Source organism: Canis lupus, chromosome X (assembly GCF_003254725.2).
Source record: "Canis lupus dingo isolate Sandy chromosome X, ASM325472v2, whole genome shotgun sequence".
NCBI classification, from domain to species: Eukaryota; Metazoa; Chordata; class Mammalia; order Carnivora; family Canidae; genus Canis; species Canis lupus.
The window spans coordinates 120,305,311-120,325,767 of NC_064281.1; positions in this window are offsets into that span (position 1 = coordinate 120,305,311).

The window sequence follows — 20,457 nt, forward strand, 5'->3', positions numbered from 1 at the left end:
GAAGGGAGTGACCAGATAATGGTGGATATCCAAAAGCCTACCTGACAACACTAACGCATTTCAAAATCAACACTATCATAACTCAGCTTTTGATTGCTTTTCTTCCAAATTAGCTCCCTACCATCCTCCCCATGAGTAATGGCTTAACCTACCCTTCCAGTTGCTTAGGCCAAACCATCGGAGTCATCCTAGACTCACCTCTTTCCTTCATCCAGTATATCCAACCAGCCAGGAAATACTCTCTGCTTAACTCTCAAAGTAAAGTCAGGATCCACGAACCTCTCCCACTTCTGCTGGTCCCACCCTGGTCCAGGCCCCCATAAGCTTTCTTGTAGGTGCCTACAGTTGCCTTCAGATTAGTGTCTTTGTTTCTACCTTATCTCCCTGAAATCCTTTCCATTTCCCTACTTCAAACCTCCCAGTGCTTTCCCATTATTCCTATAATAGGATCCTAACTCATGACTGGTCTCCAGGTCCTGTCTGCTATAAGCCCAGGCTATGTCTTTGACCTTGCCTGCTCTTTCATTTCTCCTGCTTTTCTCTTCCAGAAGCCCTCCAGTCTTCTTTTAATTCCTCCCACACTCCCACCAAGCTTCTTCTTGTCTTGGTGGCCTTGCACTTACTGTCCTCTGCCTTGATCCCTCTTCCTCTAGACCTTGTCATGACTTGTTCTTTGTCATCAGGGCTCTGAAGGGGCCCTCACAGAAATCCACCTCAAAACAACCACCACCTCTTCCGTGTGGTATTCGCAGTGCCTTTCCCATAGCTGAGGCTACTTGGGGTTGGAAGTGTGGATAGGGACTTGGTCCCTATAGGGCCCTACTGAAGGCAGAGCTCCACAAGCTCAACAGGGACGTGGGGTAGGCTGGTATGGGATGCCATCTGGTTCTAGCATGAGGAATGACTTGCCACACTGACTGTGGGTTCTGTTGCAGGTCACCTTCCCCTGGCATGGACTGAGCTGCCAAATACTAAGTAATTTTGCTTTTCTCCAAGGCAGACATTTCCCTGGAAGGACAATCCAGCTTTGATTTAAGACCCAAAACCAAGCCAGCTACAGCTGGCACCATTTGGGAGGGTGATGAAGATGCATTTCTAGCTAAAAGGCTTGCTAAACATAGGTCCAAAGGGGCTTGGTGTTGTGTCTTGGACCAGGGCCATATCTGTGTAGGATCTGATAGGGTTCTACAGATCCTACCAATCCCCTACAGTGTAGGATCTGATAGGCCCCTATTTGCTAAAGACTTGGAAATTTCTTCCCTTGGAAACCTGGGGCATAGCACAATGGGAGAGTTGGGGAAGAAGGCATTAAATCCTTATTTCTAATCAAGCCATTCTTTCTTGGCTCCCCCAGACTTGGTGACACTCTGCTCTTTTCCACAACTTTTTACCTACTAGTACTTACAGGACTCAAACTGGGCAGTACTCTAAGGGGGTCTGAGCAAACTGCTATTTTGTTCTCTATATACAAATTTGTCCCTGAGAACTTGATATTTGCTTAAGAGTTTGGAGGATGCAGAAGAGCTGTCTTGGCAAGCAGGATGGCATGCCAGGTCCAAGGATCCAATTGGTCAAGGATGCTGAAGACCAAGGCCAAGGGCCCCAGTCTGTGGCTACAGTAGAGCACGAACCTGATGCTCTCTTGAGCTCCACAGACCCTGAAAATTAACTTGGCCTAGCTGGCTGGACTTGGATGGGTTTCTTTTCCTTTTGGGCTCAATTTCCCATTTATTTTAAAGGAAGAGTTTTTCAGGACACTTTGAAGCCTTTCTGTGGAAGGGGGGGAGGATGAGTTTTGTCTTATAACTCATATCTTTGTGTCACTCAAGTTTGTGTAACTGCTAACTTCCAGGCAGACCTTCAGAGTTGCCAGTTCCTATGGATCAATGTATTTAATTAGAATACGTTTTCTTGTTTCTTCTTTATTGGATTGAGTAAGAAAATTAAATTGGGCAATTTGTTGTTAGGTTATTTAAATGCCAACTCAGTTACATAATCTGGGCTTGTGCCACATCTAAGTCCTTCCAACTTCTTCCCGGAGTGGTGGAATCAGAGGCCAGCTGGAGGAATGGGTATCCCTGGAATTTGCAGGTTAATCCTCTGGATCTTGAGGGTCTGAGTTCCTGAGGCATAGCCTCACTCTCTTTGCCAGTCTAAGAGGAAAAGGTAGATGGTTAGAGAGGCTTCAGGACTAGTGTCGAGTGGGAGCACGGTAAGATGATAGTAATCAGAAGTTCCTAGCACTGTCCATGAACAAAGGTCTGCCTTGAATTTGCAGCCTGTTTTCTTATCTATATAATGAGTAAGGTCTCTGGATACCCTTCTGTTCCGGCTTTTTGAAGAACTCTGGCTCTAGGAGGTGGGGCCTGTCCAGTGCTGAAGTGTGGAGAAGCCTTTGGGACCCAGGTCTTGGAGGCCAAGTGAGGATGAGTGAGTAGGCTGCTGGTGGAGATGAGCAGCAGCCTGGGCCAGGGTCTGGAAGGGGCTGGCCGGCCAGGTGTCTCAGGTTCAAGGACGCTCGCTCAGTTGCTGTTCCACCCCTGGCCGCAGAGCATGGTGGGGGCGCTCTCGCGCCACGAGTGGAGCTTAACATGCACTTTCCAAGCCCTTGCCCATCCTACACGCAGGACCCTTTTTGCAGGACCTGGACCCCAGGGAACTGGGACCCCCCCCCAGACTCCCGGGCTAGAGTGGGGGGTTGGGTCAGGTGATAAGTGCAACCGCGGGCACAGAGCATGGCAGGAGGAAGTTCTTCAGGGGCCTCCCTAGGCCTCCCTATCCCCCCTCCACATAGGATCCCCTCCCACCCCATTCCACACACACACCCCCGCCCCCGCGTCTCACTGACACTGACCACGACTGCCAGCAGGACAGTGCCATGTGCAGGACTACTGTTGGCAACCCCTTCTCTTTCTTGCCCAATGAAAGCAGGGGAGGTGTAGCTGGGGGACATTTCCTTCTGGGACCTGCTGGGATCGCTGATGGGGCTGCATCCACTAGGCCACTTTCTTGGATCCTGGGGCCCCAGGAGTGAACAGGCAAGCCTGTAGACAGGCTGCCCAAACCTGTTGAATTCAAGAAGGCATTGACAAGATGTGACAGGCGTACAGGGACAATGGCTGGAGGGCTCTATCAGGCGCTGGGGACAGGCAATGGGGGCACTGGGCTTGGTAAATAACATTAAAAAGGCGACAACCTGAGCAGGCAAATTGGGAATGCAGACAGGGATCCGTGACTGCGCTGGCTGTCTGCCTGTGAGTCACCTCTGCAGATCGATTTCATCGCTGAGCACTTGGATATGCAATGTGCTTGGAAAGACAGGCTGGGTTGGAGTCTTCCTTTTAAACACTAAAACAATTTGGGAGAGTGCCACGCTGGCCCAGGAATGCCTCCTCAGGTGGGGCCCAGAAGCCATGGTCCTAGTCTCTTCTCCTCCTTGGCCCCTCTTCTACAAAGGCTGAGACCAGTTCCCTAGGCTTCAAGTTGAAATTGGCCTTTCTCAAAGCCACCCCGATTTGGCGGTCTCCAGAGATCCCCTGGGCCCTGCTTGATCAAGTTAACCTTTCGTAGCTCAATCTCTTTGTTGTCATTCAGTGCCTGGCACAGAGAAGATGCCAAAAAATGTTTCTTGAAAGAATGAGGGAACCAGTCTGTCTATATTTTAACATGTATGGATTTGTCTGTGTTTCCTAATACACCTATGGAAGAAAAGAGTAGCCCTTTAGGAAACAAGGAAACAAGTGTGTACCCAGTGTGTCCATAGCACAGCAGTGGTTTCTAGAAATAAACCAATGTGGGCCAGAGGGTAGGTGGGGAAACAGAGTCTAGGAAAGAGGAGATCTGCCTGCAAAGAGTGCCAGGAATGCCGCTCATTTTGCAGGCACGGTCATGCTCTTCCCTTTATGTTCTGATCTTATAGAACAGGAAATAGTTTTCCTTGGCCCAAAGACAATGCAGAGCGAGCTAGTGACTGTGTCCAAATGTGCTGAAAGCTAATTGTGTCTGCTGTGGGACAGCTTCAGAAAGATCCCATGGTGTGAGGGTTTCAAAGACGGGTTACTATGGGCAAGTGACCTGGAAGCTGCCCCTGAGGCCCACCCAAAGTCCAAGTGAGCAGCCTCCAACTGAGTAACTATGGGCCCAAACCTTAAGTTACTGGTGGGTTGTTTATCTAAGTGCAGAGATAACATCACAGCCAGATGGAGTAAGCACTGAAACACTGACAGGTGACATTTGAGGATTTTGAGTTGGAGCTGGCTGAAACTTGATTTTTGTCTATTTTCCAATCTTTCTTTCTATTGAATCATTTGTAAATGGCACAGAAATCCTATCCATTAGTTCATGTTTGCCTGTTATTTTAAGAGTATATTTTTCACAGCCGATGACTGTTACTAGATCTGTACCATGCCACCTTAAATTTGGGAAGACCTAGTACTTTGGAATAGTGGCCCTGCAAATCCACAAATTTGAGCTGGAGGTAGCTTTTACCCTGCTACACAAAGGAGTGGAGGTGCTAGCTAGCAGCCGTCTGGGCTGTGAGGCATTGCTACACAAGCAGCTGGGTGCTGCCTGGCTTCCATCGTGAGCTTTGACCTGGACCTGGAGCTGGGTCCAGACCTCCACCTGTCTCACTGGGGTGAGGTAAGGCTGTGACTAGTTCTGAGCAGAGGAAGAAGGTTGGAAGGAAGGAAGGAAGGAAGGAAGGAAGGAAGGAAGGAAGGAAGGAAGGGGAGAGGGAGGGAAGGAGACTTCTGGGTCCCTATCCTGGTGAGTCATGGCCAGGGAGTGATGACAGCTGGAAAAGCTTAGCTACCTCTTAAACGAGGCCAGCACCCAAAATTCAGAGCTTAGTGGTCAGCTCTGCAGGGTGGCAGGGCTCACCGAGAGGAGGCTGGCACAAGTGTCTCTCATGGAGTGGAAAGAATCAGCGGGTCATGCAGGTATGCTGGCTTGACCCTGTTGGGGAAATGCCTCAGTGTCTTCTGGGAGCCTGGCCAGCAGCCCACTGTCACATTCCCTTTGAAATGAGTCTTCACGTGCGTTGCTGGTCTTTTCTCTCATCCAGGTCACAAGTGCCATCTGAAATGGTCCTCTCCTGCCTTTAAGCCTTTTTTTGGTTGCCTTTCTCTGGCTCTTTACTGTTTCCATCTTCCCTCACCCTCTTTCCTTCCCTGGCTGCCCTCCCAGCCCCCTTGTTCTCTTTCTCCTTCCTCCTCTCCTGTTTCTTCCTCAATAGCTCCCTTCCTTTGCCTTTCCTCCCCTCCTTGTCTCCTTCTCCTCCTCTTTTCCCACCTCCTGCCTCTTCCTCTCCCTCCTTCACCTCTCAGAATCATTTCCCTCATTTGCTGTCCTTTCAGTCCATCTCTGCCCTCCTCTCCTACCCCACCCTGCCCTCTATTTCCTCTGTCTTCTCTAGATGGCATTTCCCCACTACCATCCAGCCCTCACTTCTCACAGCTCTTCCCCGTAACCAACCCTCTTCATCTCCCTCTCTCCCTCAACCTGCCTCCCCAGCCCCTTCTAATTACCCCTTTCCTTTTCAGCCTCCCTCTGCCCATTTCTTTGAGCCCTAGCCTGTCCGGTCCCTCCACCTCTCCCTGTATCTGAGGCTCTGGAACTGTTGAAGATTGTGCCTCAGTGGACTTTGTGCTGAGCCTAAGGACCTGGACCCCAACCCCTAACCCCAGTGCCATTCCTCCAGCCATCCTAAACCCTGCCTCATGCGGCAAGAACTCAGAAAAAGAGCAAGGCAGGGGAAACAGGCATGCTGGGGCAGAGTCCCAGCTCTGAGTTAAATGCCAAATGGGACTGCTGATGGCTGCCTGGACAACAATGAAGGGTGGGGGTCTGTGAAGCCTTCTGGACTTTAGTGAGCTCCTGGTCAGTGTGCCATCACTGGGAGTTGTTTTTGATGGGTACCCCTAGCAATGAGCTACCTGTGAGGGAGCAAAGTCATGGGCAGATCTCCTGTAGAATGATCCTTTTGTCTTCTCGGTACTCCCTTGGCTGGATGGCTCTCCATCTCAGCCTTTGTCCAGAGGGTTTGGCTATCCTTTCCCATCACCTGCCCATTCAGCTGCTCATTGCCCCTGCCTGTGACTCTCCACCCCAAGGCTCAAGTCATGGCTTGTCGTATTCTCTGCCTCTGCCCAATTTACTGCCCTGTCCCTCTGCTCCCAGCCTGCTGTGGAGTAGCCATCGAAAGGTCCTTGGGAAGCCACTGGGGCTGCTCATCATAAAGGAGGCAGTATAGGGCGAGGAGAGTTCCTGACAGTGACACCACCAACAGCACAGCCTGACCATCGGCTCTGCATAAGGGCAAGAAAAGCCATCAGTCCTCCCCAGTCACATTCCCAGCCAAATGAAGATTTTTCCCTTCACAGAGACAGCCCACCATGCCCAGGGGGGCTCCTGGAGATGCCATATATATATCAGCTATCTGTGCAATTCTGTTCTAGCAACAAGCCCTGCCAGAGAATAGCAGCAATGGCATCCTGGGGACTCAGAGAGTACCCCAGGGAGCAGGGGTGTGGATGCCTGCACAAACACTGTCTCAGGAGACACCAAGGGCCAACTAGGGCACTACATTCATACAGCCCAAAAACTGGGGCCAGAAGCAATGCTAGAGTGACATCAGGCCTCAGGGTCCCTAGATTAAACAAAGGAATAGACTAAATGGCTGTTCAACTGTGGTGATATTGGCCTATCAAGGCTCATTTTGCTCCAAGCACATGTGGTTCCATTTAAGCCTCTCATTTACTTGACAAGCTGGGTTTACCCATTTTGCACATACAATAACCACAGCATAAGAAATTTAAGTGATTGGCTACAGATGTGCAGTGAGTAAGTGGAAGAGTCAGGTCTTTTGGCTCCATGTGCTTTGGTTCCTTCTTGACATTCAGTCCTTGGCCTAAATGTCACCATGTTTGGCCACCCAGTCTAAAGTGGCCATTCAGCTACTCTTTTGTCATACCACCTCATCTTTTTCATTTTCTGGCTTGTACTGCTCACTCATATTGCCCTTCTTTATCTCTTTCTTTGTTAAATCTCTCTCTCTCCCTCTCTCTCTCTCTCTCTCTCTCTCTCCCTTCCCACCCCCATCTCTTTTCACTTACTAGTCTGCCAGCTCTGTGAGTGTAAGACTACGTATGACTTGATTCCCTTTGTACCCCCTAAGGCCGGGCACTGTGCTTGGCACCCAGCAGCAGCTTAATGAATATTTACTGTAAAGCCCAGGGGAAGCAGTGACTTATCCTGTCTGGGAGAAATGAGGAAGATATTGAAGGATGAGTAGGAGTTTTCAAGGCAGAAGTATAGGACAGGAAATTCCTAGTAAGGGAAACAGCATGTGCAAAGTCTAGGATAGGAAAAAGGCCTGATGTGTTCATAAGAACAGGGAAATGCTTTAGCTAAAGGGTGAGGTGTAGGAGAAGACAATAGATAAAGCAGGAAAAACTGCTAGGGGCCTAATCATGGAGACCCTTGAAAGCCAGGTGGAAGCATTTGTTGTTTTTTTTTTTTAAAGAATTTTATTTATTTATAATAGTCACAGAGAGAGAGAGGGGGGGGGGGCGCAGAGACATAGGCAGAGGGAGAAGCAGGCTCCATGCACCAGGAGCCTGATGTGGGATTCGATCCCGGGTCTCCAGGATCGCGCCCTGGGCCAAAGGCAGGCGCCAAACCGCTGCGCCACCCAGGGATCCCCAGGTGGAAGCATTTGTATTTGCAATGTTTGAAAGCAGGGGAGACACATATTCAAATCTTTCTTTAAAAATTTTTAAAAATTTTGAATTTTAAATTCAAAATTAAAAAATTAAATTCAAATTTAAAAATTCAATTTGCCAACATATAGTATAACACCAGTGCTCATCCCATCAATCGCCCTCCTTAGTGCCCGTCACACATTCATCTTTTCTTTAAGATTTTATTTATTTATTCATGAGAGACACATAGAGAGAGAGAGAGGCAGAGACACAGGCAGAGGGAGAAGCAGGCTCCATGCAGGGAGCCGGATGTGGGACTCGATCCAGGGTCTCCAGGATCAGGCCCTGGGCTGAAGGCGGTGCTAAACTGCTGAGTTACCCAGGCTGCCCTCATCTTTGTTTAAATGCTGTTTCTCTGCTGGACAACAGTAACATTGATGGAGAGGCAGAGAGGAGGCAGCAATCTCCCTATTGAAAGAGGAGTCTAAGTCAAGGGCTTCCTCAGACAGAAAGGTATGTGTGGGCTGCTCAGGGTGATCTGGCTTGTAATGGAACAAAGGCACAAGCATTGGAATTTTAGCATTACCAGCTCTAGCATTGACCTTTCCTGACCAAAGGTGCTGAGTTTGAACACCAAGACTCATGGGAGGGCTGCTTTCCTAAGCATCTGGAGACCCAGTGGAGACCCATCTGGAGTACCAGTCAGGTAACTACATGGGCCTCCAAGCAGAGAAATAGCTGCCCAAAGCCCCTCTAAAGAGGAAATGTCCTGATGCCTCCCATCAGTTTGTCTTGCAGCATGGAAGTGTCCTACCTGTGCCAGAGTTGGCTACTCTGAAGACATTTCCATGTAGGGTGAAGATTAAGGCCCCTGGGCATACAGTGTGATGCATAAATGAGAACCTGCACACATACATGGTATAGGCCTGGGGCTGTGGGACAAAGCAACCTTTGCTTGAGAAGCCATCCTGTGTCTGAGTGATGGACTCTAAACTCTGGCCCCAAGCCACCTCCCTGCACTGCACAACTCTCAGTTGTTTTAATTTGACATCAGGAGGGATGACCAAATTTTTGGCAAGCCCTGGGAAAGAAGGGAAGGATTGTGATATTGCTTCCTCAAAGTCCCAAGTCTCTAAAATGGAAATTGGCTGCCATGTCAGGAAGGAATAAGGGAGAGAAAATTGCCTTGTGAGCAATTTGGCTTGGTCATAAATATCCCCAACAATCCCTCACACTAGCGTAGCGCTTTGTCAGGTGCTGAGCTCTTTCCCATACATCAACCCACTAGATCCTCACCATGCATCTGTGAGGTAGCTAGGTCCAGGATTAGGTACCCGGGGAGGCATAGGCCAGGGCACTGCTATGCTATCTATGCCATTTTTGCACAGGGCCAGACCCAGGCGCAAGACATCCTTGTGCTGTAGTAGGGAACCTGGCCTCAAGGGCCTGTGGGCAAGGAGACAGGGTTGTTATGAGAAAAGGCTGCAGCGCAGGCTGCATTCCAAGGAGCCCTGAATGGCCAGCTCCTCTTTCCTTCTCTTCTTTTTTTTTTTTTTTAATTTATTTTTTATTGGTGTTCAATTTACTAACATACAGAATAACACCCAGTGCCCGTCACCCATTCACTCCCACCCCCCGCCCTCCTCCCCTTCTACCACCCCTAGTTCGTTTCCCAGAGTTAGCAGTCTTTACGTTCTGTCTCCCTTTCTGATATTCTTTTTGGTTGTATTGAGATAAAAGTTACATAACATAAAATTCATAATTTTAACCATTTTAAAGGGTACAATTCAACAGCATTTAGTATATTCACAATGTTGTGCAACCATTACCCCTTTCTAATTCCAGAACTTTTTTTTTATCACCCCAAGAGTGAAGTTCTTACCCAGTGAGCAGCTACTCCTATTCATCCCTTCTCCTCCTTTTTCCCTTTAAAAGACTAAAACTTACTTGTGGACCTCAGGTGCTTAGTTGAATTAAATCCACCCCTCATTTCAGGGCTGGCTATGAAAATCACTGACAAGGTATACAAGGCCCCTTTCTTGTTTTGTTTTCCCTCCTTTATTTCATATCCCCACATCCTTTCCCCCTTCCATGGGCACCCACTCTAATGCATTTGAGATGAGTCTCTGAATATGTATGTGTTCTTGTAAAATATAGTGTTGTTTTGTGTATGTGTTCTTAATTTGCATAAATGTTATTGTGCTATAAATCTTATTCTGTTTCTTATTTTAAAATAAAATCAGTGCTATAATTTTGAGATCAGTCCATGCTGCACATACATCTAGTTACTTCAAACTGATTCTTAGTTTTCTATTTAAACTATCCACTCTCCTGGAGATGGAAAATGTCTCATCCCCAGTTCCATGCAGTGCCACAGTGGCTATCCTTGTACATGTCCTGATGGGACTTGCTTTGGGATAGGCACCCAGATGTGGGCTCAGTGGTTCATAAAGTACAGGTGTACAGAATGTTACTAAGCCCTGCTGGTTTGCTCTCCAAAACAGCAGAGCAGTTTACACTCTACCAGGAGGGGCATGAAAGCTCCAGTTTCACTTAGTCCTTGCTGACAGTTGGTGTTTTTCAACTTTCTAATATTTGCCAAACTGATTGAGGCCAAGTTTCTTACTGTTTTGATTTGCATATCCTTGATTATTAGTGAGCTTGGGCATTTTTTCACATGTTTATTGGCCATTATGTAAATTGCCTACTCAAATTTTTTATCTGTTTGTTATTGTTGTTCCTGTCTTCTTGCTGAACAATGCCTTCTTCTTGGTTTGGTTTTACACATCACAAATATATTTACCACTCAGTTATTTATCTTTTTTCCCAATGTGATCATCTCATGAGCAGAAATCCTTGGTTTTGATTAGTTGAATTTATCAACTCATATGGGTTGAAGGTTGTATTTTAGGTCTGATCCTTGCCTTCTCAAAGGCTAAAGGGATTTCTCCTACATTTTCTTCCAATAGCTTTATGCTTTAATCTTTCTTTTTTTTTGCTTTAATCTTTCATATGTAGGTTTTTAATCCATCAGAAATCAATTTTCATATGTTGTGTGAGGTGGAGATCTAGCCAGTTTTGTGGTTTCCTATAGCAGTACGTATTGTTGTTTTTAAAATTGCCATGACTTTGTATTACATCTTACTATCTAATAGGACAAGTCTTCCTCTTTGCTCTTCTCCTATGCAAATTGACTTGCCTATTTTAAGGCCTCTATTCTTTCAGTGTTAAAGCCTGTGAGGAAGGCAGCCCAATTTTGTGGATGAGGATGCTCAGGCTCAGAGAAAGGTAGGGATTCCCAGACATGTACAGTGAGTTATTTGGGGTGGTGGGACTTAAATTCATGCTTCCTGAGCACCTGTTCTTGGCTCTTGTCACCATACTATGCTAACACACAGCATTCAAAGAAAATAGCCAACTCATGCTCCAAAGCACAAATACTTGGGAGCACCACTCTCCATTCAGATGAACAAGTTAAAGGGGCAGCATGGCCATAATTGCTTTGAAGAGGCAAAAGCTGAAGACTAAGAGGCATTTCTTTTTTTTTTTTTCTAAGAGGTATTTCAACGGAGGTCATCAAGCATAGTTGCAAGGCTATAGTCAATGCAAAGGAGGGTTTGGGGAAACAATAGAAGTAGTTTTGGAGTCAGATGAAGGGGACATTGTTGGGGTGGATATGGAAGCAGTTAGATGTGTCAACAAATCAAGTCCTCTCACACTCTAGCGGGCAAGCAGGGAGCATTGGTCAGGAGAAAGGAGAGAAAACATGGTGGCACCAGTAACTGCACTACAGAAGCCAGCAGTAGTCCTTGCAGACAGAGATGGTGTACACAGCAGGGATTCCTGAGACATCCTGAAGATGGGCTAGGAGTCTAAATAAGGACTCAACCTGAGCAGCAGATCAGCAGAAAGACTTGATCCAGGCACCTTATGACCATAAACACTGCTTCAGTTGAGTCTTGCAGGGATCCAGCTGCCAATCAGCACTCTGAGTAGACAATTTTTCAAGATCAGAGCCAATATCTCAGAATAGGTGCCTTCCTTAGCCTTGAAGTGTGCAAGGAGTGATTGTATGGCCATAGGAAGGTAGAGATTGTGCATGTGTTTAGAGAATAGATCATTCTACACCATTGGTTCACTGGTTCCTCCTGACTTAGGAGTCACCTTGGGAATGAGTTAAAAGCACAAATGTCAGTCCCTTCCGTGTTGACTTATCCCCAGGTGGGGAACCAGAAGAGTAAAGTGTTTTTCACACTACCTGGGATAGAAGGACTAGTTTTTCAATCTCCATTTTGTTACAATTGATTCTTTTATAAAATTCAAAATCACACACTTCTGTGTTGCAGATTACACAGTTCTCTTTCAGTACCCAAAGACCAATGTAGCTAAGGTGCTTGTCCAGTCTTTTTCATTGAGGGGGCCCAGGCCTTCCCATTCTTCACTATATGTGATAAATAAAGCATACATTGATTTGGCAAAGACCTTCCCTGGGTCCAAGGGGACTCTTGTGGTCTCCAAAGTGGAGTTCCCAAACCAGAAGCCTACCTTCTTTGGCACACACCAGGAATTGTCCAGCGGGTGGAAGGGCCTTCAGGTGGGTCTGACTGTAAAAGGCTCCCTATGGCAGACCAAGAGAAAACTGCTGGGAAGCTGAGGGCAAAGGTGTCATGGTGACCTTTCCCTTAGCCCAGCTCATCCACCTTCTACAACTTCAGTGATAACTTCTGTACCTGTGACTGCTAAAACTCCAGCTCCAGCCCAGACCTATCCTCTGAGCGCCTGAGCCATAGCTCCAATCACCTATAATATGAACAGCAGCTAACCTAGTACTTAGGAGTCCAGACTCATGTGCCCAACTGCCTGGTTTAAATCTTTGCTTCCTCAGTGACCAGCTGTGAAATTATTTAATCTCTGGGACTCAGTTACTTCATTTAAAAATGAAAATCATCATCATCTACTTTACTGGGTTTGGGGAAGAGTGAGGTAATACATGTAAAATGTAGGGGAAGGAGCCTGGAACACAGAATTACCTCTACTACACTGAAGACCTGTTAGTTAATATTACCATGTTCAATTCTAATTGGTATAAAGCAAAATTTAAGAGCTTCTCCAAGTTTTTTCTCCTTTCCTGTATTTACACTCAATAAATGTCTCTACTGCCCATACCCCTTTCACTTTCCAATGTATGTTATGTTACATCAACTCTAACTTTTAAATATCTCTTTTCCCCATACTTGCTGTACCATCTTGGTCCCAGTTACCACCATCTCTTGCCTGGATGACTTCAATGGTCTCCTAAATCATCTCCATGCCTTTGTTCTTATCTACTTTCTCAAAGTCTACTCTCCATGCAGCAGCCAGGAGAAGGCTTACAAATCTTGTGACTACTGTTCAGAACTTTCCAGTAACTTTCCATTTCATGAAGAATAAAATCCAAACTCATTCCTCTGCCCTGCAAGCCCTGCCTAAACTGGTTCTGCTCACATCCCTGACCTTATCTCCTGCCATTCTAGATACACTGATTTCTTGGCTCTTCCTGAAACACAGATGAACATCCTACCTCAAGGCCCTTGCACATATTTATCTCTTTAGCTCTAACCTACTTGATTCCTCCTATTTATGCCTCAGCTCATATACTGCTTCTATAAAGAAGACATCTCCGACTTCCTATACTAGATCAAGTACTCCATTACATGTTCTCATTGCATCCTGGACCCCTCCTTCATAGCTGTCAGCCCAGATATTATCATACCTTCATTGGTGTGCTTATCTTATTAATATTTGTCTCTTTCACCAAAGCCAAAAGCTTCAGAAGGGCAGAAACTTTATCTGACTTGTTCAAAATTGTGCTTCCAGTAGCTAGAAGAGTATCTAGTACATTGTAGATGCTCAATAAAGAGTTGTTAAATTGCTGAACCATTGAGGCAACTTTTGATTTGGGCTTAGAAGATGAATAGGCTTTTTTTTTTTAATTTACAGGAGATTGTCAGTTGAGAGGTATAGAAGGAGGAAAAGGAATTCTAGGTAAGAAAACATCATGGGCAAAGGCATAAAGCCATGGAAATGGAGGGTGGATTGAGAGAAAAGTAGAAGTCTTGGGGTGGTTGAATAAGAGATATATGCGAGACATGTTGAACGGTGAAGATGGAGATGATAGCCCGGATATAGCACACCTGACCTTGTCCTCCAGGCTGAAGAGTTTCATTTTTGTCTGGAGGGCAATAGGGAGCCATGGAGAGGTGTAATATGGGGGAGGATATCCCCAAATGAAGGTTCTGCCTCCTTCAAGTGGTTCCAAGCATCTCTCACTATAAGCCACCTCCAAAGGCCCAGGGTGCATTTTTGCATGCCAGATTAGGCCCAAGGAGTCCCAGAAGTTACCCTTCTTTCTTACCTTATATTTTCCCAAGCCTAGGAGCACTTTTATTTTTTGGTATTGAGAATAGTGTGTGCTAAATCCTCAATATCAGATATTCTATTAACAATCATTGTTCAAAGTTAGACAACCGGGGGCAAGGGACACAGCTACAAGTTTGAAGGGAAAATGCTCTTGTTCCTGGGAGGGATTACTATAACCTCCAGATTTTAGGGCCTGGGAGATGGATCTAAGGCCAGAGAGAAGAGAGACAGAATGAGAAAGAGGCAGAAAAAAGAGAAATGAAGAGACACAATCTGAGAACAAGTGAAAGAGAGAGAGAGAGAGAGAGAGAGAGAGAGAGAGAGAGAGAAGACAGAAACAGAGAGCTAGAGAGACACAATCAATAGCCATGATGGGCTAGGCCTAGGAGTCAGAGAGAAATGATACCAATGAGAAAGGGCCAGAGGCCCAGCAGGAAGCACAAATATATATAACTAGTGAGCTGGTTTGCTCAGCTTCTGAGAAATAACTTCTTTCTTCCAGTGAAAGAGATGTGTATAAATTTTAGAGTTAGAAGTCAAAAAAAAAGAACAACTCCAAATATCAAATGGAACAGATGAAAAACTTATTGGTTGGTTAAGAAGTGTACTGGCAAAATTTTTATATTCAATGCTTTTTTCTTCCTTTCAATCCCAATCTGTGAAAAGTATTCATGAAAATATGTACACAGGCTTCTCACCCTCAGACAAGAGCTCAAAATAACTAATGGATGTCTAGGCACTCTGCTAAGGGTTTTATCCCCAACTTGCCTCGTGGTCTAGCCCCAGTCTTAGTGTCTGAGGGGCTCCTTATGGATTCCACTTAACGTTAGTCATTGTGTAAGCCATCACAGCCGGTGTCTTTAGGGGAGGGGAGAAGGGCCACTGCTGTGGCATCCAGGGATTTCTCTTGACATTGGTTACGTGAGAGCTGGGTGGCATTCAGTGACAAATGGAAAAAAAAGAATGATGCTTTCTGAATTTCCACTGCTGTACTAGAGAAGGGACTGTGGGGTGTCATGTCTCTGCTTTTATTTTCAATGTCAATTAGAAGGAAACGTCAAGTATTCTCATGAAGGAAAAAAAATGATACTATCCATTGTCCCCTTCAGCAAAGAGAAGCTGAAGCCTCATATGGAGGACAAGGTCTGGACTGCATGGGGGCAAAGTTTCATTCTGTTCTGCTACACTGGTAGCTTTAGGCAAACGCTTCCCCTCTCTGGGCTTTTGTCTTGCCTCTTCAATGAAAAAAAGGGGCAAGTGATCACTTCCATTTGTGACATTCTAGGAATCTCAGTATTTTAAGCCACTTAACCAGGATTCTCATGACCTTCTCAGAAATATGAGTTGAATGTTCATAGCACTGGGGTGACTCACAACCACCTGAACAATTACACCAAAAGACTAGTCATTGAGAGCTGGGGTTCAACATTGAAGAGAGATCAAATGTGACATGTCCCAGAACTCTGTTCTTAATCTTCTCCAGTCCCAAATTTAAAGGCATAGAAGGTACATTTTCCAAATTAATCAAATTTATATAAGGCTTGGAGATAAAAATGTAGTTATTGCTCGTTGTAGCATCTTGGCCCAATTCAACAAGATGACTCTTTAAAGGATCACATAGAAAGCCATCATTTTTTAAAAGATTTATTTAAGAGAGGGAGAGAGAGAGAGAGAGAGAGAGAGAGAGAGAGAGAGAGAGAGAATGAGCAGGAAGGGCAGAGGTAGAGGGAGAGAGAGGAAGAATCTCAAGCAGACTCTGCGCCAAATGTAGAGCCCCATGTGGGGCTCGATCTCTTGACCCTGAGATCAGTATCTGAGCTGCACCCAAGAATCAGACGCTTAAACTGATGAAGCCACCCAGATGCCCTAAAAGTCATCATGTTTTAAAAACAAATTTTGTGTGCCTGATAAATATCTCTGGCTCTGAAGGAACCCAGAAGAAAAATACCTAGTTTCATTGACCACAAAACTCAGCAGGGCCCAGAGTGTCATGTGGCTAGAGAACAAGCTGCCATGGTAGTTGGTTGCACTGTCCAGGAAGGGGGAAGTAGTAACTCCTCATTGAGCAGACCATGTCTAGACTCTTGAGCTTAGTTCTGGGGCCTGCAGCTGAATAGATTTGGGGACAACCTGCTGTGTGAAAAAGAAAACTACCAGTATGGGTAAAGGGGAAAAATAAGTGGAAGGACTATTCAGCATGGAAAGAAGCAGATTCCTGGGAGAACATAGTCACCCTCTTGCAGTCCTAAAAGTTTGTCCTGGGGAGGAGACAGCAAGCTTGCCACCTCTAAGCCCTAGAAAGAAATCCTAACATGAGCCATTAGGCTGCAAATTAGAGGAAGTAGTTGGATGTCAAAGGACTCACAGCCTGAAAAGTCTTTTTCTTATAGTCCTGGTCACTCATTTGTTCATCATTCATTCATTCAACAACACTTTCCTGACAAAAGAACCAAAAAAGATTCAGATCCTGTTAACAAAGAGCATCTAGACCAGCAAGAAGACCCCTGAGTCACATATTAGTGAGAACTGTGCTGAAGATAGAGAAGCCTTCATACTGTCCTTTGTGGAGATGGAGGCCACATGTTGGCAGGAGAGCAGGCCCAACCTGAGATGGGGCAGAAAGCTCCATAGGAGCCATGCTCAACGCTGTGCCTGGGACTGAGGCATGACCTTAGCATCATTGGTATCGATGTTTGCAGCATTTCCCTCTTGCTAATGTCCAGAACCTCAGTGGCATTCCATGGCACCATAGGCAGTAGAGACACCAGAGAACCCCCGCCTTAAGGAGGTGTGACTCACCAAGGGTGAGAATAGCCAGATAGCAGTGATGCAAAAAACTTGGAGATAAACTTGTCCATTAGTATGGAAAAGAATGAGGCCCCAAGGGGCTCCAGAATTCTGAATCTATCCCTTCTCTTTCAGAGCAGCAAGAATTTTAGAGACAGCCTGGAGCACCTTATGAAGCAGGAAAGTCATGGTGGGCCCCTAGGGACAGAACTGTCAAGCCACAGCATGAGCTTCTGCACTCTTTGGAAATTCACTGGCAAATTCATCTACTGTGGTGAGGAGGTGGATTTGGTTACCAGGGGTGCTGTAGGAATGCACAAGTGTGGAGTCTGTTTGTCAGTTTCCTTCCCCACAGGGCTCCCAGCTGCTTCCTTCCACTGGTCTTGGGTAGAGCCAGCCAAAGCGCCTTACCTCGTATTTTGCAACCATAACACTGCCTAGCAAGCCAAGGCTGCGAGCCCAGTCTTGTGTCTCTTTGGGCCAAAGACTCCAATTTTGCCTAGGAATAACAAAAGAAGAATTATGGTTGTTTGCTATTCTAGAGCCACTAGCTAGCCAGGGCATCAACAAGCTTCCCTGGCATCCTTCCATCTGAGCTGACCTGTGGGACTGATGAACCACAGGTGAGCTTGGGCACAGTGCCACAGATGTAAAACTGATCACTCGATTCTGGGCTTCCTATACAAGGTTGCCCTGGTTAGATTGTCTGCCACTGGCTGCTGTAAGGTGACTTGGCATTTCTACCCCTGCTACAGAAGCTATTTATCAGCATGATAGATATTTAATCTGCAGCCAGAGGTGCAAGCCCAGTGACAGTTGTAGATAGAGGCAGGGGGAGACTTGCAGTCCACATTGACAAGGCTGGCTTTATCATGGCCAGATAGATAATGAAGGGAGGTGATAAAGAATGTGCCTTTATGATCACCATGGAGGCTCATGCTACTCCACAGTTATGCAGCATGCTGTGAGCATTTAAAAAGAAGGTAAGTAGCAAACAGACAAAGGGACTGGGCAGCGCGTCAAGCTGGGGACAAGGCTCAGTACCTTCTAGAACTGGCAGAAGTTCCCCACCTCCCCCATTGAACATAGTAAGCAGGACCACATCCAGCCCTTCATTCTTACTACTGCTATTATTATCACCACCACCACCATGACCAGGGCATTCTCTGGGCTCCTTATGTCCACCAGTTCATGCTGGGGTTTGCAGGGTCTTCTTAAAAGATCCCAAATCTCCTATTGAAAGAGGAAGAGAGACTGACAAGTGAAGGTTCGAAGGTTGTAACTCATATTTCTTTCATTTTTAAATAATTATTTATTTATTCATGAGAAACACACAGATTGAGAGGCAGAAACGTAGGCAGAGGGAGAAGCAGGCTCCTTGCAGGGAGCCTGATTTGGGACTTGATCCTGGATCCTAAGATCACTCCCTGAGCTGTAGACAGATGCTCAACTGCTGAGCCACCCAGGCGTGCCAATAACTGGTATTTCTTGGGGTTAATTGGGCCAAAACAAATTGTGCAGTGGATGAGACATAGGGCCAATCAGGTTCTGTCTCTCACAACAGGCATGGGAAATAGACACAGCTGCTTCTGGAAGGTCAGAGTTCTTATATAGGACACATGTTTAAAGTTTCAGAAGCTAGCTGAGAGGGGCAACAGCCTTTAGATGATGAACTCAAATGTTTCTTCTTAGACAAAAGGAAAGGCAAGGGAGCAAGGAACCATGGCAAATACCTACTAGCTGAAAAGGGCTCTCAAGGTTGCAAAAGTCATCCCCCAAGTTATTCAACGAGCCACCAAATGTCTGTCCATCTGAACTGAGACCATGTATTGGCAGGTTGCTTGGGAATATAAGCTGATGAAAAATTTCTGGAAGGCCTCTAGCCTACCAGAGGCAATCCTGTGGGACGTTCTCTTCAAGCCTGTCTATACCATTTGCTTAGTGGATAACAGTGAGAAGTTGGTGAGTGGGGACCTAGCTTTCTTTACCCATTTGCATTTAGAAATCTATGTCTCTTTTTAGAAACATCAAGTCTGATAAATATTTATATTTGCCTGTTTAAGTCAGTAATAATGCTTTTGGACTAAGTGACTTCCAATTCCAGTCCAGCCCTGAAGTTCTCTTATTATATTTTGTGATAATAAAGTATTATAGGTAAATGAAAACGCAGGCTCCATTTTTCTTTATATCTAGTTAATGATGTTTGTGCAAAGCCAAGGTGTTTGGACCATGAGGCATTCCATAAGCACAGCTATGGCCTCAAAATATATTTAAATTGAGACAAAGTCCTGGGCAATGCCCGGATGTTTCTGATATGCCCATTATGTACATTTAAGTCTTGACAGGGAGAGTTAAGAGCTTGACTGGCACCCTCTCTCAAGGGCTGACCACTCAACAGGCTTGGGGAGGTGCTTGTTAAATAGGTGAATGAATGTCCAGATTCTTATCCCCAAACATCTTTCCTAGGAAGTTTGACTGTTTCTCTCAATGTCTGCACTCCCATCTGCCAGCTTATCCCACATTACTGCGCAACTTGGGAGAATAAGGCTGGTGGAGATGGCAGGATAACCTCAACTCTGTCTAGGTCATCATTTCACTCTTTTTATGCTTTTTCCTTTTGTTTTTGAGTTGTTTTCTTGTTGGGGCTTCTGCTCTTTCTTTCTCATTCTGGCTTCTTTGAATCCTTTACCCTCAAATATGTGCCATGCTTGCAGTTGGTGGAGTCCTTAAGTTCATGGCTCTAGCCCTCCTTTATTCCATTGACCTCCCTCTCAGCTTGGCTCACAAGGCCAGACCTTCTCTGAGATCTTACACCTGGATTTGCAACAGCTGGCTCTGTCCCCTGCTCATCTCCCAATATCTATTGTCTACTATCCAGACTTGCGGACACCTTGTGCTTGGAACCCATCTTGGACCCATCTTTCGACTGAAGGAATTCCAGGAATCTAGTGTCTGGCCCCAGTTGCATCTCCCACTACACTTCTCACATACTCAACTCTCCAGAGTCTGTCTCTCAAGGGCAGCTCATGTCCTCCAGACTTTCTGTCTTTGTGACTGCCTTTCCTTCCACCTAGCCTGCTATCTTCCAAATATGCTAACAGAATTTCCACTTTTAAATCTCAGCTTACATAACAATCTCTCCCTGAAGACTTCCTTACTCTTTAATGGATTCAAAGAATCCTTAAGTTGGAAGAAATTTCTGAACTCACCTCATCCAATACCCCATTATACAAATGGGAAAACCAAAACTCAGGGAAGGTCAAGCCATGCCCAATACCACAGAGCATGTCAGTAGCTTAGCGAGGGCTCAAATGCCACTCTCATAACATTTACATTGCTTCATTCTGCTCCCTCCTCCTCACCTGGCTGTCAGTTGTCACTAAGAAGTAGAAATAAAGCAAACACACAGAAACTTTCACTGTTCAGAAAGATTAGAGGAAATATTGGAAGAAAACATTTCAAAATCTTAACTGTGGCTATCTTTGGGTGGGTGGAATGTGGATGACATTTTCTACTTATTTCTCTTATTGGGAATGTTTCACATATTCTTTTGTGAACATAACCTGCT